Raw genomic sequence first — 15,260 nt, 5'->3', positions numbered from 1 at the left:
TAGGCTCAAAAATGAGGCAGATCCAAAACTCATGTGGGCCGTGTGGCTTGGAAACAGTAAGTGGGGGAATTCTGTGGTTGAAAATTTCCAGAGTCTACCATGATGTATATATGTCATCCATATGGTTCATGAGGTCATTGCTACCGGGATGAAATGAAATTAAAAAAATCATTAACATAATCCAAAGCTTTTGTGGCCACTTGAATATTCAATGGTGGAAGCTTCATCCTCACCTTTTCCTATCGTGTGGCCCACTAGAAGTTTGGATCAATATCATTGCTAGGTCTATATTGTAACATAATCTAGAAAAACTGATGGCCGGGATAGATTTATTAAAAACATTATGGTGTGTGCCACCTAGACATGTTACTACTTTTAATACTCATGTGACCGCATTTTTGTAATTTGCAGAGGATGGGACTTTTAATTCTTCAAATTAAATAGAGTTGGGGCGCCGGTTGGCTACTGAACCGGACGGTAACTATTCTTGCTACCGATGTTACGTCACCGCGTTCTTTGGGCCCACCATGATGTATGTGTTGTATCCACACCATCCATCTATTTGGAGAGATCATTTTAGGGAGTGAGCAAAAGAATTAGGCAGATCCAAAGTTCAAGTGAACCCCACCACAGAAAATAGTAAGAGGTGACTGCTACCGTTGAAACCTTCCTAGGGCCGACCATGATGTTTATTTGAGATCCAACCTTTTTATAAGCTAGAAAAGACGTGGAGTAAGGTAAAGCATAAACATTAGCTTGAGTAGAAGCTTTTGTGGCCCAAAAAGGTTTTAATGGTAAGCATTCAATTTCTATTGTTTTCTATGATGGGGTGCACTTGAAATTTGGATCTTTCTCACTCTTTGCATTATGCTTTAAAATGATATCACGAAATGGATGGATGGTGTGGAAACAATACATACCTCATGGTGGCACCCATGGAAACTGGTGATGTCATTTCATTAGGGGAGCGAAGAAAAGAAATGAGTTGAAATAACGTTTACTCCTCATTTGGTCGAGCGCGTGCACCGGCAAACGGAGAGAGCCGTCTAACGGAACTCCAAAGAAAAGAGCATTAATTGTGAGGGAACAAGCTCATGGCATTCAACCAACTGAGTTTCACCACGTCGCTTCAGTAGCGTTTTGGCTACTGAAGCGTTCAGTATCTAATCCGCTCCCTTTGATAGATTGGTTGGATTGCTTGATCAATGTTGATTTTGAAGGTGTCATCCTTTTAGAGTATGCCCCACATTTTTAATGTAATGTAAATGGGTAATTATTATTTACCCATGTATTTACATTCAACATCCAGCGGCCGCCTCTTGACGATGACTTGATGTTAACACGAAGCTTATTTGTAAAGCTATTGCACAAGATAAAAAAGGTAAAGATTTTTTCCATTAAAATACACAGGATCCAATGTTATGAATGATCTTAATCCACACTGTTCATTCGATTTTTCCTCTCATTTTAGGGTATGAACCCAAAATTGAGGCAGATCCAAAGTTCAACTGGACCACACCACAAATAATATAGAAAAATGAATGCTTACCGCTCAATTTTCTTTTGAGGCCATGGAAGTTTTAGATCAAGGTTATTGTTTTTGTTTTCCTTTTATCCATGTTTGTGTGATGTTATGAATAGGTTGGATGGAAGGTATACATCTTTGTAGGCCTTAAACCCATTTAAAATTTCAATGGCAAACGTCCAATTCCCCGTGTTTTCGTGGTGCTGACCACTTGAGCTTTGAAGGTGTCATCCTTTTAGGGCCCGTTTGGCCGGTCGGATTGGAAGGGATTGGATGGTATTGGAAGGGATTGGAAGTTAAATACTGGGATTGGCCTGGCGTGCCAAACAGAGTCCATGATCTAATCCCAATCCATGGATCTTAAGACAATCCACTTACAAAACCATCGTTACCTTTAAATCCCATCCAGTCCACCCTAATCCATTCAAATTTGCCTGGACTTGTTTGGTTTGATGGATTGGAAGGGATGGGAAGATTTAATCCGGGATTGGCCGGGCGTGCCAAACAGACTGGATATAACAATTCAGGGATAGCAATCCCATGGATCCCAAGACAAACCACTGACAATACCATCATTATTACCTAGGAAGTCATGCTATCCACCTTAATACCAGTGAATCCCTTCCAATCCACCTGGCCAAACGGGCCCTTAGAGTATGCCCCGCAATTTGGATAGTTTGGGTTACTGTGCACGAGAGCGTGATGTGAGGAAGACACGTCACCGCTATTTCAAAATGATGAAAAAATATCGTGTCTTATCCTATCATGAGAGACACGTCACCGCTATTTGAAAATTATGGAAAAATATCATAGGTGCCTTATCCTACCATGGGTGTCTTATCGGAAGTGGATTGACTTGGCCTGGTTGGTCTTTCAAATCTAATTGTAAATGGGTAATTATTATTTACGCATATACTCTCAACCAGTAGCCGTCTCTTGATGATGACGTGAAGCTTTTTTTAAAAGTTATTGCACTTAATAGATAGGGTGAAGAATTTTTGCATTAAGATATATGGTTGGTGCTCTGTGAGTCCCAGCATGATGTCTGTGTTTCATCCATTCCGTTCATCCATTTTTAAAGATCATTTTACAGCTTCATCCTAGAAATGAGAGGGATATAAAACTCAGGTAGACCACACCACAAGAAAGCAATAGTGATTGGATATCCATCATTAAAATCCTCCTAAGGCCCGCTGTACTGTTTATTTGACATCCAATATGTTGATTAGGTCATACAGGCCCAGATGAAGGGAAGAACAAAAATCAGCTTGATTCAAAACTTTTATGTCCCCCAAAAGGTTTTTAATGGTCAACACTCATTCAACACTGTTTCTGTAATGTGGTCCACTTGATATTGGCATATACCTAATTTTTAATTTCATAGGATAAAATGACCTGAAAAAATAGATGTACAGCATGGATGAAACACATACACTATGGTGGGCCCACAGAGCACCGGCCACCAGCCAATGTGGCAGGGGCAGTGGACAATCCGTTTCAGTTTCTTTGGCTTGCGTAGACACCTTTCTGTGATAGACTCTTCTGCTAGTTCACCACCATTTAAAAATGATGGTGAATCTCCATTTGTAGATAGAATAGATTTTCACGGATATCCAAACCGTCCAAATCCCTGTAGCTATTGATGGAACGTAGATAAAATTACAGTGAGAAGAATATACCAACATTTGCTTCTGCCATGAAAATTTGGACCGCTAACTAAACATCCATTTGATGTTTGGTTGGGTCACAGGATTTTGAAGTTACGGTCCTTTTACAGTATGCCGCACAATTTTGAATGGTCAGGATAACTGTAAATAAGAGTTGGATGTGAGGAAGATGCGTCACCACTATTTTCAAAATAATCAGCGTCCTGCTTGCTTTTTCATTTGTGGTCTGGCAGCGTCACATGCACCTGCCGCCCTTTACTAGAGGAGCGGATCAGGTGTGGTCCCGGCCTCATACAACATAGTACGTCCCTCACTGTGGGGCCCACCTTGAAGTATTTATTGTATATACATGCCGTCCATCCATTTTTCCAGATCATTCTAAGCAATGATCTGGAAAACGTAGTAAATCTAAATTTCAAATGGACCACATAATGGGAAAAAGTAGTGATTTAACGTTCACCGTTAAAAACTTCCCTGTGGTTATTGTAATGCCCGCTGTAATGTTTATTTTCCATCCATCCTGGTTATAAGGTCATACGGAGAGGGATGAAAGGGAAAAACAAATATAAGCTTGATCCAAAACTTGTTTGGTCCATAAGAAGTTTTTAACGGTCAATCATCACTATTTCGTGGGGTGTGGTCCAACTGAGAATTGGATCTGCTCCATATTTGGGATCGTGTCATAAAATTAAAAACTGATGGATGGGATGGATATACAATATATACATCAAGGTGGGCCCCATAGTCAGGTCCGCACCGTTTCGGGAGAGGCCATGCGCTCTCCTTTACCGTGCGGTCGTAACTGTAGGAACAACTCTTGGTCATCCAAACCGTTGATATGGTAGGACCCATCGGATGATCCTAACCGTCCTAGAACATGGTCATTTCTCCTTTCTTGCATAGATATGATAAGTTCTTGGTTTGCTAGCCCCATCGGCACACTATCCACACGCAACACATGTGCCAACAGGACGAGCATGGGGACCTTGGACTTAGCTTGGAGATGGCCATACACGAATCTGACTTGTCCACTTATCGGTCGGCCTAGCCCTACAGCAAATCAACGGACGGTTTTGACTAAAAAAATTTAAATGATCCATTCATCTTCAGCAGAAAGTGTAATTTTACATGGAAAAATCATTAAAGACAAAATATAAAATTACCGAACAAAACTATGAATAATGCACTATAAAAGAAGGTATTACATGACATAACATGGAGTCTTGATTGATTCCATCAAGTCTCGAATCTCCTTTCTCAAACCCTAGCTATGTTCTTGAACCCTTCGGAAGGGTTTATAAAGTCCTAATACACATCTCTCTCTCTTCCAAAACTCGATTACAATTGTTATATATTGTGTTACAATTAGAACAGGAAGCAACTTACACACATACGTAATTTTGCGCACATCTTCAATGAGACCTTCAATAACATCAACCCATAGAGTATTTGTTGTTTGATGGCATTAATAAACCCCATTTACTGGCATATTTAAGACATCAGCAAAACTTAATTAGTTTAAACTTTTAAAAAAAAAAAATTATTGATTTATTTATTTACACACACACACACCACCACACACTCACGACGTAGTGGAATTTCACCACCTATGGGTACTTGAACCCTCAACCAGGTGTTGAAACTCCTAGAGTCTACCACCGGAGTAAGAGTAAGGACCCTAGTTTAAACTTATCTAAATAGGATTTTCAAACATGACAACCGGTGTAATATCCTCACCCTTGGAGAATTCTTTTTGAGTCTAGGTCAACCTTAATACCATCCATTTATACTTTGGACCGACCCAACCCATTTAAAATTCATCTAGCCCAAACCTGATCCAACATTAGCCATTTAATCATAAATGAGTGAAAGTACTATGTTGATAAACCCTAAGTATTGTCAAATTTTGGTGAGCCAAACCAATTCAAGTTTATACCTTGATTTGTATCAAGCTTGTGCATTTGTTCACATTGAATCTTCGACGTTCGTTCTGTTCGTGCTGAATCTATCTTGCCGATATCTACGACAAACTCACCAAGATCTTCAAACTGAAAGAAAGTGAAGACTTTCATATATTGAGTGAAGTCTTAGTTTTCAAGAACATTGCGGTTTAAGATCGTGAACCAGAAAAGTTCAAGAACTCAAGACCTAGTTGAAGATTATGTTTGGTATGTCGAGTTCAAACTTTGAAGATCACAAGAATTAAAGTTACTGAAGTGATCGATATATTAAGTGTTCATATGTTCTATCTCACAAGGATGATTGACGTAGATTGACTTTAGATCATGATTAGATCATTTCATACTTTCGGTTGGTCACTTTGGTCATTTTATAAGTGTAAAATTTTGTTCTTTCGACTAGCCCTAGCACTGGTTTGACCAGTCCTAGAAATTCATCGACCAGTCTAGGATTTGTTATGAATTTTCAAAATTTTTATGTTGGTCTACAACCAGTCCTGGAAACTGCTCGACCAGTCGTGTGAATAATGCTCGACTCGTTTTCTAGCATGTAATCTGGACTCACACGACCAGTCGTGTGGTGTCCATGACCAATTGAGCAAGCCACTCGACCAGTCGTAGGACCTATAAGGCCAGTCGTGCAACTGAAAAATCTTATCATGCCTGAATTTTTAAAAATTTATTTGGATAAGGCCAGTCGTAGCTAACCAAAGGCCAATCGTGCGAACCGATTTTTCACCTATAAATAGTGCTCGAATTTCAAAATTTTCAATTATTATCATTCTTAAGCAATCACTCTGAGTTTATTTTGAGTACATTCTAAGCTATTTTGTGCATATTTAAGATTTTTTAAAGTAGCTCTTGTAATTTGATTTTGATTCTCTATTCCATTCTTATATTGAAAAGGGATATCCGATTTACCCTTTCTTGAGATCAAAATCAATATAAAGCCCTTGTTGATTTAATTAAAAATCATCTAGACTTAGAACCTTATACACTTGTGAGACTGAACGTTGAACATCTACGTCATCATCAAGTTGGTTCTATCGGGCTGTTTCAGAATCGTCATACAGATAACTTTTTACTTTTTCTGTAATTCAATTCTTTTTGTTTGGTTTGTGAGATTGTTCCAGAAAATCTTCATTTTTTGGTTTATCTGAGGTGATCCAGAAAACTCAGAGCGTAGGGTTTTTGAATTGTGTAAGCCCACTTGAAAGATACAATTGTGAAGGTTTTAGGTGAACCCTGAAAAACCTATTTTGGATTAGTAAACACTAATATCCCGAAGGAATGGATATTAGGAGTGAAGTAGTTGTGTGGCTGTTGTTTAACAGTTGGTGTACACACAAGCGAACCACTATAATTCTTTGTGTTTGGTGGATGTGTGGTTTATTTCTTTATCTTTTATGATTTAAGATTATGGGATGTATTTGTAGATGTGAATGTTGTAATCTTTACATTTCAGCATTGTGTGGTGAACGTTGTAATAAATTAGTTTCTATTTCTTTCATATCCTCTTCAGTTTGAGTTTTTGATACTCACCCACGTTCTAGTAAGGCTGTCCTGTCATAAACCATTAGTTTTTAGTGTCAGGTTGTCCTTAGAACCAAATTTGTATCAACCTCCCAATACTCGATTTTTGAGCTTATTATTTCCTTTGGTTATTTGCAATTCATTTGGTTATCTTATTGTTTATATTCTGCTTATTAATTTTTATTTGGCATAGTCCTATTCACCCCCCCCCCCCCCCCCCCCTCTAGGACATATAGCTTGGCCTTTTCAAGTGGTATTAGAGCCTAATAGCTTGTTGATTTGAATTTAATTCCTGAGCTAACCGATCTGAGCTTTTAAGATGTCAAATTTTGATAGCCTTTCTATCACTAGGCTTCCACCTTTTGATGGCTCTAATTATACTTATTGGAAAGCTAGAATGAGAATATTCTTGAGGTCTATTGATGAGAATGTATTGCAAACCACAGTAACTAAATGGACTCCTACTATTGACGTTTTAGGCCTTATAGAACTAAAACTCTAAAAGTTGCTCCTTATAGCACTTAAACCACTCTTCAGAGAACTGAGAGTAGTGCCAATGAAAAGGCTTTAAATACAATTACTTGAGCACTATCACCAAATGAATTCAAGAGAATTATATCTTGTGATACTGCGAAACAATCCTAGGATATCTTAGAAATGACACATGAGGGTACGACTACTGTCAAGAAATCTAAACTACAAATCCTCACTACTAAGTTTGAGGAAATACGTATGAAAGAAAGTGAAACATTCATGGACTTCTATACTAACTTGAATAATGTAGTTAACTCTATGTGGGGTCTTAGAGATAGCCTTCAAGAAAGCAAAATCTGTGCAAAGATACTACGCTCACTACTTGAAAGGTTCAATTTGAAAGTCATGGCCATTCAAGAACTTCGTGATACAGACCATATGTAGGTTGAAGAACTGGTTGGTTCTTTATAAACCTATGAGTTAAACTTTAAAGCTTCGAAAGGTAAATCTATCGCCCTTAAATCTTCTAAAAGTATTTCTCATGTAAATAACAATTCTGATTTAGAAACCTCTGAAGATGATATGACCCTTTTAACTGAAAAGTTTTACAAGATTTTCAAAAGTAAAAAGAGGGTTGATGTTCAAAAACCTGTTGAAAAGAAAAGATCAAGATCTAAAAGTTAGAAATCTTTAAAAGTCGGCCAATGCCACAACTGCCATGAATATGGGCATCTAGCAAACAAATGTCCTAAAAAGAAAGGTATGTTGGCTACATGGGATGAATCTTCCTGCTTTGAAGCCTTTTCTGAGTCAGAAGATTCTGAAACCGAGTCAGGTAATGATGTTAAAGCCCTAATGACTCTAGCCAAGTTCACTAATGAGAAAGGTAATGATGTTAAAAGACATGGAAAGCCAAATAGAAAAGTAAGAGAAAGGCATGCTTGAGTATAAGGAAAATCATGTAAATAAGATAGAGAGATGTTTTATCATTAATGTGATTTTTTTTTGTGTTGTTTGGATTAAATAAATAAATAAATAAAAATAAAATAGAGAGAGAGAGAGAGAGGAAATGATAGATTCCAGATCAACTACCTTTCTCATGTCATGTATTTCATAAAATACAAGTGACCATTGTGAAAAGAGTACTAAGATTTTTATTCTCTATCCTAATGAGACCCCTATATATGGAATCCATGTTTGTATTGGGACTTGGAAAATCATCGTTGCACCAAGGATTCCTCCCATCTAAACAAGCCAGTAAGGCTACAACTTGGGTTCAAGTCAGCCCAAACCTGGCTGAGTCTGGTTGGGTTAGATTACCAAGATCGTTGGGTTGGGTTCGGAAAGTGTTCAAGTTAAGAAAATATAGGGGGTTAGATTACCAAGATCCTTGGGTTGAGTTAATCTCTTAACAGCTCATCCTACCTCTGTTTGATCATGAGAAGATGAGCTGATGACTTTCTTCTGTCTCTCTCACTGATGAACTATGTGAGGAAAGCTTTACTGAGCTATGAGAAGGAACTGATGGACCTTGGCTTCAGTTGCCTGAACTTAAGGTTAGGGAGAATGTTCGGCATATTACAGGGCTCGAGGCATCATGAAGCTCCATCTAGGCTTTGAAGGACTCGAGGTGCTTGGCTGGATCGGCGGTTCCAGAGTAGGGGATCATCTATGGCATCCGGAACCAGGGCGGAAGTGGAGATGCCATAATGTCATCGGTGAATGGTGGTTTAGTTTCTCCTAATATATCCTTTACTGAGGTTGGCACTCGGGCATGGTAGGATTATTTGATGTTGCTAATCTACACTCGAATTTTCCTAAGCTCTCCCTCCCAAGGGGCCTTGTTCTCGACCACTACTTCGGGGGCTTTTCCATAGCTCTTCCTCTCTGGCGCGGGGCGTAAGTCGGAGTCTGCGAGCATGACTGCTCCCAAAGTATGGGAAAGAGCCTAGGCTAGCAGTTACTTGTTTCTCTGCGAGTTAACCGATGCTTAAGGTGGTGTAGTGGTAGCATCCTCCTCTGCATCGCGACCAAATGGTGGATTATCTCTCCAAGAGTTACATGAGTCGATACATGTTTTTATTTAGGGCTTTGACTCATTTCTCCAAGGATATTAATCGACCACGCTGGGTGCGAGATCGAGGAGCAGGCACTGCAGGAGTAGAGTTGGCCTGCTACTGGTAGGGTTGGGCACCCTGCTCGACTAATAATTCAGGAAGAGCTGGGATGGCTACACTAGATGACTCGGGAAGAGCTGAGATGATTGCAACAGATGATTCAGGAAGAGCTAGGATGGCTGCACTAGATGATTCAGGAAGAGCTGAGATGACTGCAACAGATGATTCAGGAAGAGCTGGGATGGCTGCAGTAATGGCAGCTAGAGCTTTCTTCTTTCCTTTCGCCATTGTGGTTTTTTGGTAAAGCAGGAACGACTTTGATGTCGTTTCCCATAGATGGCGCCAAACCGTTGATGTAAAAATTTGATCCACTCTTTTTAGACCTTTGAGTACTTGCACAAGAAGAAGACAGACCCTGGCTAGATCATGGGACCCTCCGATGCCAAAGTCAAGCTAGGAATCTGGGTCTGATTATATCAATGGGTTTTGGGTGAGAGATTTTGCGTTCCTTTCACCATTACAGATGCTCTTATTTATAGTTCAGGATAGGTGGTGGCGTAAAGGAGATCTTCTTATTGTAGAGGGAATTGAGTCCCGAATAGGTCGGGATGATCTCACAAGATCCTCGGCAAAGATTTGGGAGATCTGTATTTCGAGCGTGTCATAGTTGTCCCCGATATCTTCAACGAAGATCTTGGGCTGGTCTTTCGGATAAGACCTTATTAATAGGAACCAGGGGTGGCGTGCAGTAAGAGGCCGAGGCCGACCTGACCAGGGGGTAGTATGCCGACCTCGATTCTTTGGTAAGCCCTGACTCTTCTCTCTATGTTGTGTAAATTGCTGACCTGCCGACTTGCCCTCATGCTAGGGCAGTGAGGCCGAGCTCATTTCCTTAGTAGAATTTGGATGAAATATGTTGTAAGGGTCGAGCTTAAGAGTTCGAGGTGGTCTTGGCTGACTTGGATACCCGGATGAGCTTTGGGCCTCTCCTTATCATTGGGTAGATAGCCGACCTGCCGACTTGCCTACTTGCCTTCATACGTAGTAGGTGATTGACCTCTCTTTGGCGGATGAGATATTCCTTAGCCATTGAGGAGCTCATTGGTCATGACCAGCGCTGACCAACCTCGTGTCCCATAGAGATGTCTGAGCTGACCTCTTCTCTTTAGCCAGTCCATTTTTACCCATAACAATTAGCATAAACTAAATCAAATTAAATTGTGTAACTAACTATTGTTGATCCTAAATTCAAATTAGTTGAACAATTGTGACCTCTAATTCGTGGACACTTGTTTTGTTGATCTAGGACCATTGATATTTTTCATTCTTAACCGTAAGATAAATGTCCATCTGACAGTTAGATAATCAGATAAGCTTATCTTTCGGTTCATTATACATATAAACGGAGACTTATAATTTGGATAGTTTAATTTGAATTACTTGTATGCCACCATGAGCAATTTTTTAAGTGCCTACATATCATCCATGATGCTGACAGAGTATCAAAGTTGTTTTCTTTTCAAAACAGGATTTTTAATTTACTAAGGAACAGGGAAAAAAAAAAACTTTGCTAAGCACTCACGTGTATTGCTCGTCTATACATCACCTATGCCGCCATGGCATGATAGGCCTGAGGTGATCTAATCCATTCATCAGAAAGGAACCAATATATTAATGCGCTAGCCTAGAAATCAGATTGATCCACTGGTCAGGTAGGCTACAATTTACAAAACATACGCATGCCTCTAAAAAAAATGGTTGAAGTTTGCCAACCCATTCACATGTTTCCCATGTTGGGCCCACTTGCTAAGTGAACCAAATTTATTTTTTGGAAACATGTAGAAGGTTGGATCAACCTGATGGATGGATTGGATCTCGCAACTATGTGTCATGCTGGCATGTGTGGCCTGTGTTCAAAAGCATATGATCCTTGAAAACCTGAATTTAGGTAAAAGACCTGGACCATTTTATAATTTTCGAAAGGATATCAATGAAGCTGTACATGAGTGGAGTTAGCTCGTTAGCTCGCTCGGATCGACTCGGAAAAGCTCGACTCGACTCTGATCGAAACTGTGTTCGAACCAAGTCGAGTCATTTTTTATGAGCTCGGAACATTTCGAGTCGAGTCCAAGCTGGACCTACCTCGACTCGACTTGACTCGGCTCGGATTGAGTTTTGAGTCATATATATAGCTGTATAATAAAATTAAAAAAAAAATAATCAAAACCCTTACTTCGCTTAACCCTAACCCGTTCACCCAACCCTAACCCAGCGGCCAGCGCCCAAATCGTCCGACTCTCCCCCTTTCGCCCAAATCGGCTAGTAACCCTAACCCGTTTTCCACCTCTCGGCCATCCGTTCACCCAAATAGTATCGTCCGTTCGCCCAAATCCAAGAATCCTGCCTAAATCCATCGTTATTCTCCACCGCCTGGCGAATACTCTCCTTTTAGCATTTGTCCAGACGACCGACATCTGAAAGTGAGTCCTCTCCTCCCCTCTCTCCATTTTTCCAGCAAGTAGTGTTCATCCGAGTAGTGGAACTCATCCGACCAGTGACCACAGGCCAGGTGGCTTTGGTACAGTCGAACATCACTAGCTTGGTGGCTGTGGGCTGTGGCCCACTGTTTATATTATTATAAATATATATATATATATAATTAAATTGCTTATTTGATGAATGGATTATGGATCACTAAACTGTGGGATGGTTGGATTTATGGATGATGGATGTATGGGATGGATTTAGTGTTGCCGAAGATCATTGGGGGGCCCACTTGGCGCTCGAAGACTCGAACTCGACTCGAAAACTTAGCTCAAACTCGGTTCGAACTCAACCGAGCTATTGGCTGAGCTGAGCCGAGCTATTGTTTCAAGCTCGAAGGCCAAGCTGAGCCACATGGTAAGGATAACACCCAGTAAGGTATTACCGATCCGATCCACTGAGGTTGAGTTGGCAGTACCCAATCCGATTCCAGATAAAAGAAAACTGAATGCTTTGCCGTGTGGAACTTGGGTAAGCCCAACCATTTATATATATATATATATATATATATATATATATATATATATATATATATATATATATATATATATATATATATATATATATATATATAAAGGCCAAGGAAATTTTGGTCATTTTCACAATTTTAGGTCTTTAAACAATCTTTTCCATAAGCTAACTATTTATTGGATGGGACCTAAGCCGGGCCAGGTTGACCACAAAACACTCAACCCATGTCAACTCAGTCAGCCAGGCCTGGTTTGGTGTGCTTTTAATCCAAGTGCAAGCCTTCAAATTTTTACTATTAGGCTTAAAACTTGGGCTTGTGGCCAAAAGCTAGTGGCCCAGATCATTTATGACTGTGATATGCACTGAGTCAAGCTGAGTCGAGTCGAGCCAACCCAAAACAGAAACCAGCTTACCCAAGACAGCGGCTTCTCAGAAGTCAAATATTCAACATCAGACCAGCTCTCCTCATTGAGGACATGGCCTGTCCTGGTGAGCTTCTTCCGCGCCACAGCAGTCACAGATGATGTGTAGACCACACGCTTTACGGTCTTCGCTTTCACACATGATTTCAGAACGTCCAATGTCCCATTGATAGCTGGCTTGATCATGTCATTCTACAGTCATAAATAATGAGTAAATACAATGTAGAAGGAAATGAAACAGTACCATAATGACAAAATTAGTGTTTTCATGATTAAAAAAGAAACAAATGAAGGATAAAAAATCTCCACTAATGACACTCCTTTCTAAAAGTTAGGCCAGTCTAGTGATTGGGTGGGCTAAGGTTTATGAAATAAATGCAGGATAAAAAATCACTACTAAGTCTCAATAGGTTGTCTAGTTGTTTCCAAAATTGTGGCCCATCTGATGCATGAACCAGCATTAGTTTTTGGTATCAGGAATCCATACGTGAGCCTACATGAGGGACGGATTGTGTCCCGCCTGTTAGACATTTCATTGGACCTGTTGCCATTAATTCAATCAAATAAGGCACATGTGTTAATGAGGGCCTGTATTTAAAATTCATGTAAAGGTATTATGTCAGGGCATGCTAGAGTCTACTCGACTCAAGGGCATGTCAGAGTCTTCTTGTTATTTCGAGTCCTACTTAAGGTTTGATTGAACTGTTTGTATCCCCATTCTCCTAGGGTTAGATTAATTAGAAACTGGACGCATGATCCAATCATCCTCTCAGTCAATAGTTGGGCTCATCGTTTAAGCGATTTGTAAAAGGGTAGGGGTTAGCCATTCCAAATTTATTACTATTATTATTATTTTTGGTCTTGCGACAATAGACTTGCATCTACAAACTTAAAGACTTGTTCTTTTGATAGTACTCTAGCTTAATAATTTTTAAATGAATAATGATAAATTGATAAATAAAAGAAAGGCTAACATTGTCGATTTTATCCATACTTGAATGTATGACTCATCATAATTGACAATGTTTGAAATAACCAAAGAAATAAATAAAAAGATAAATACTCAATTGATTGAGGCGAGTGGTCCGCATAAAGTGATTGAATAAGTGTGATCCACCTAAATTGAAACTTAAATGATCATGATCCAACAACTTAATGTCATGGATTTTAATCTACTTCTATGGTACTATAGTAGAAGCTGCTCGACAGAAGCGATCTATGTTGGAACTGGCTAGGTGACGCAGGGATGAACGTGATGAGGTCGATCACCGTCTTCCTTAATGGGATAAATATTTTGAATCCACAGAGCTTCTTTGGGCTCCTCACAGACATACCTCAATTCCACCAGGAAAAAATAGGAAAGAATAAAAATAAATTCTAATAAATTAAAATTTTCATTAATAGATAATAAATACGAATTTACAACCCTTTAAATAGTGATACCAAACCTTGGAAGAAGTTTCAGAATCAAACTCCAACTCGGGCTGCTAGAAAACCTGGAAGGAGAAAAGATATGAAAATAAGAATATATATATATATATATATATATATATATATATATATATATATATATATATATATATATATATATATATATATATATATAATTTTGTTTTTAAGTTGAAAGTGTGTGTTTTTTGACGAAACAGACAGACACGACCCACTTTTGTAAATTAGTTCACCTCGGATGGCCCGTTTCAATAAAGATTGATAAGTTATGCACCCTGTAACGATACCCGGATCAAAAGTTATGGCCAATTTATGGTTTACCTTCTTTTGGTAGGGGAAGAGGTAGAAGATCCAATGTTGTTCTCCTATTCTCCGCGGAATTCCGAATCTCCGACCATGGTAGAATCAGGTATGAATCTTTCTTATCTTGATTTAATGCACGAACATTGGATTACATTATGGTAAAAAATAAATGGCCAAAATTTAAATACATCAATGGCATAGAAAAAAATCATCGAACATTGGATGTTGGGGATATTCCAATCTAGGAGAGTAGTGGGTTACTCCTCCATCTATAGTCGTTACCATATTATCAATAATTTGAATCATTATGGGCCCACTTGAAAGGCATAGTTCCTTAAACAAAATAATGAACTCATGAAATTCAATTTCAACACTAACATTTACTCCTCTACATGGTCCATCAATATCATTGAGTTGATATACACCAATTCATTAGAAAACTCTTGGAAATGGAAAGGGTGAAGGCAAGGTAATCTAAAATGGTTACATAATGACCATAATGGTTGTTACCTAATGATAACGGTGGCAACATAATTATTTACGAAATTAATTTTCATCACTAATTTACAACCTTATGTTTTAACTTTCATCATGAATCCTAATATTTAGGCATATGATTTCTTTTAAGTAACCATATATAATATGTTCATTTACTACTTTTCTAAAAGTAATATTTATTTAAGAAATTAATTTTCATCACTAATGATTAATTACCTCTCGGTCATTAGAGTCCAAGATCATTGGGGTTGCCACATTGAAGACGAAGTCAAAACCGTTGATGGCATCATCAAAGCTGC

The 15,260-nt window shown here is 39.0% G+C and overlaps 1 long non-coding RNA gene across 1 annotated transcript in view; it reads left to right on the top strand.

Annotated features, from left to right (window-relative positions):
* The window catches only part of LOC131221646 (uncharacterized), a 70,269-nt gene that overhangs the window by 16,669 nt on the left and 38,340 nt on the right, over positions 1–15,260 (top strand). The gene's annotated exons all lie outside the window — the stretch shown is intronic.

The sequence above is a fragment of the Magnolia sinica genome, chromosome 12, assembly GCF_029962835.1.
Source record: "Magnolia sinica isolate HGM2019 chromosome 12, MsV1, whole genome shotgun sequence".
NCBI lineage: Eukaryota > Viridiplantae > Streptophyta > Magnoliopsida > Magnoliales > Magnoliaceae > Magnolia > Magnolia sinica.
The sequence above is the reverse complement of the archived record's forward strand: the minus strand, read 5'-3'. Positions and strand labels throughout refer to the sequence as shown.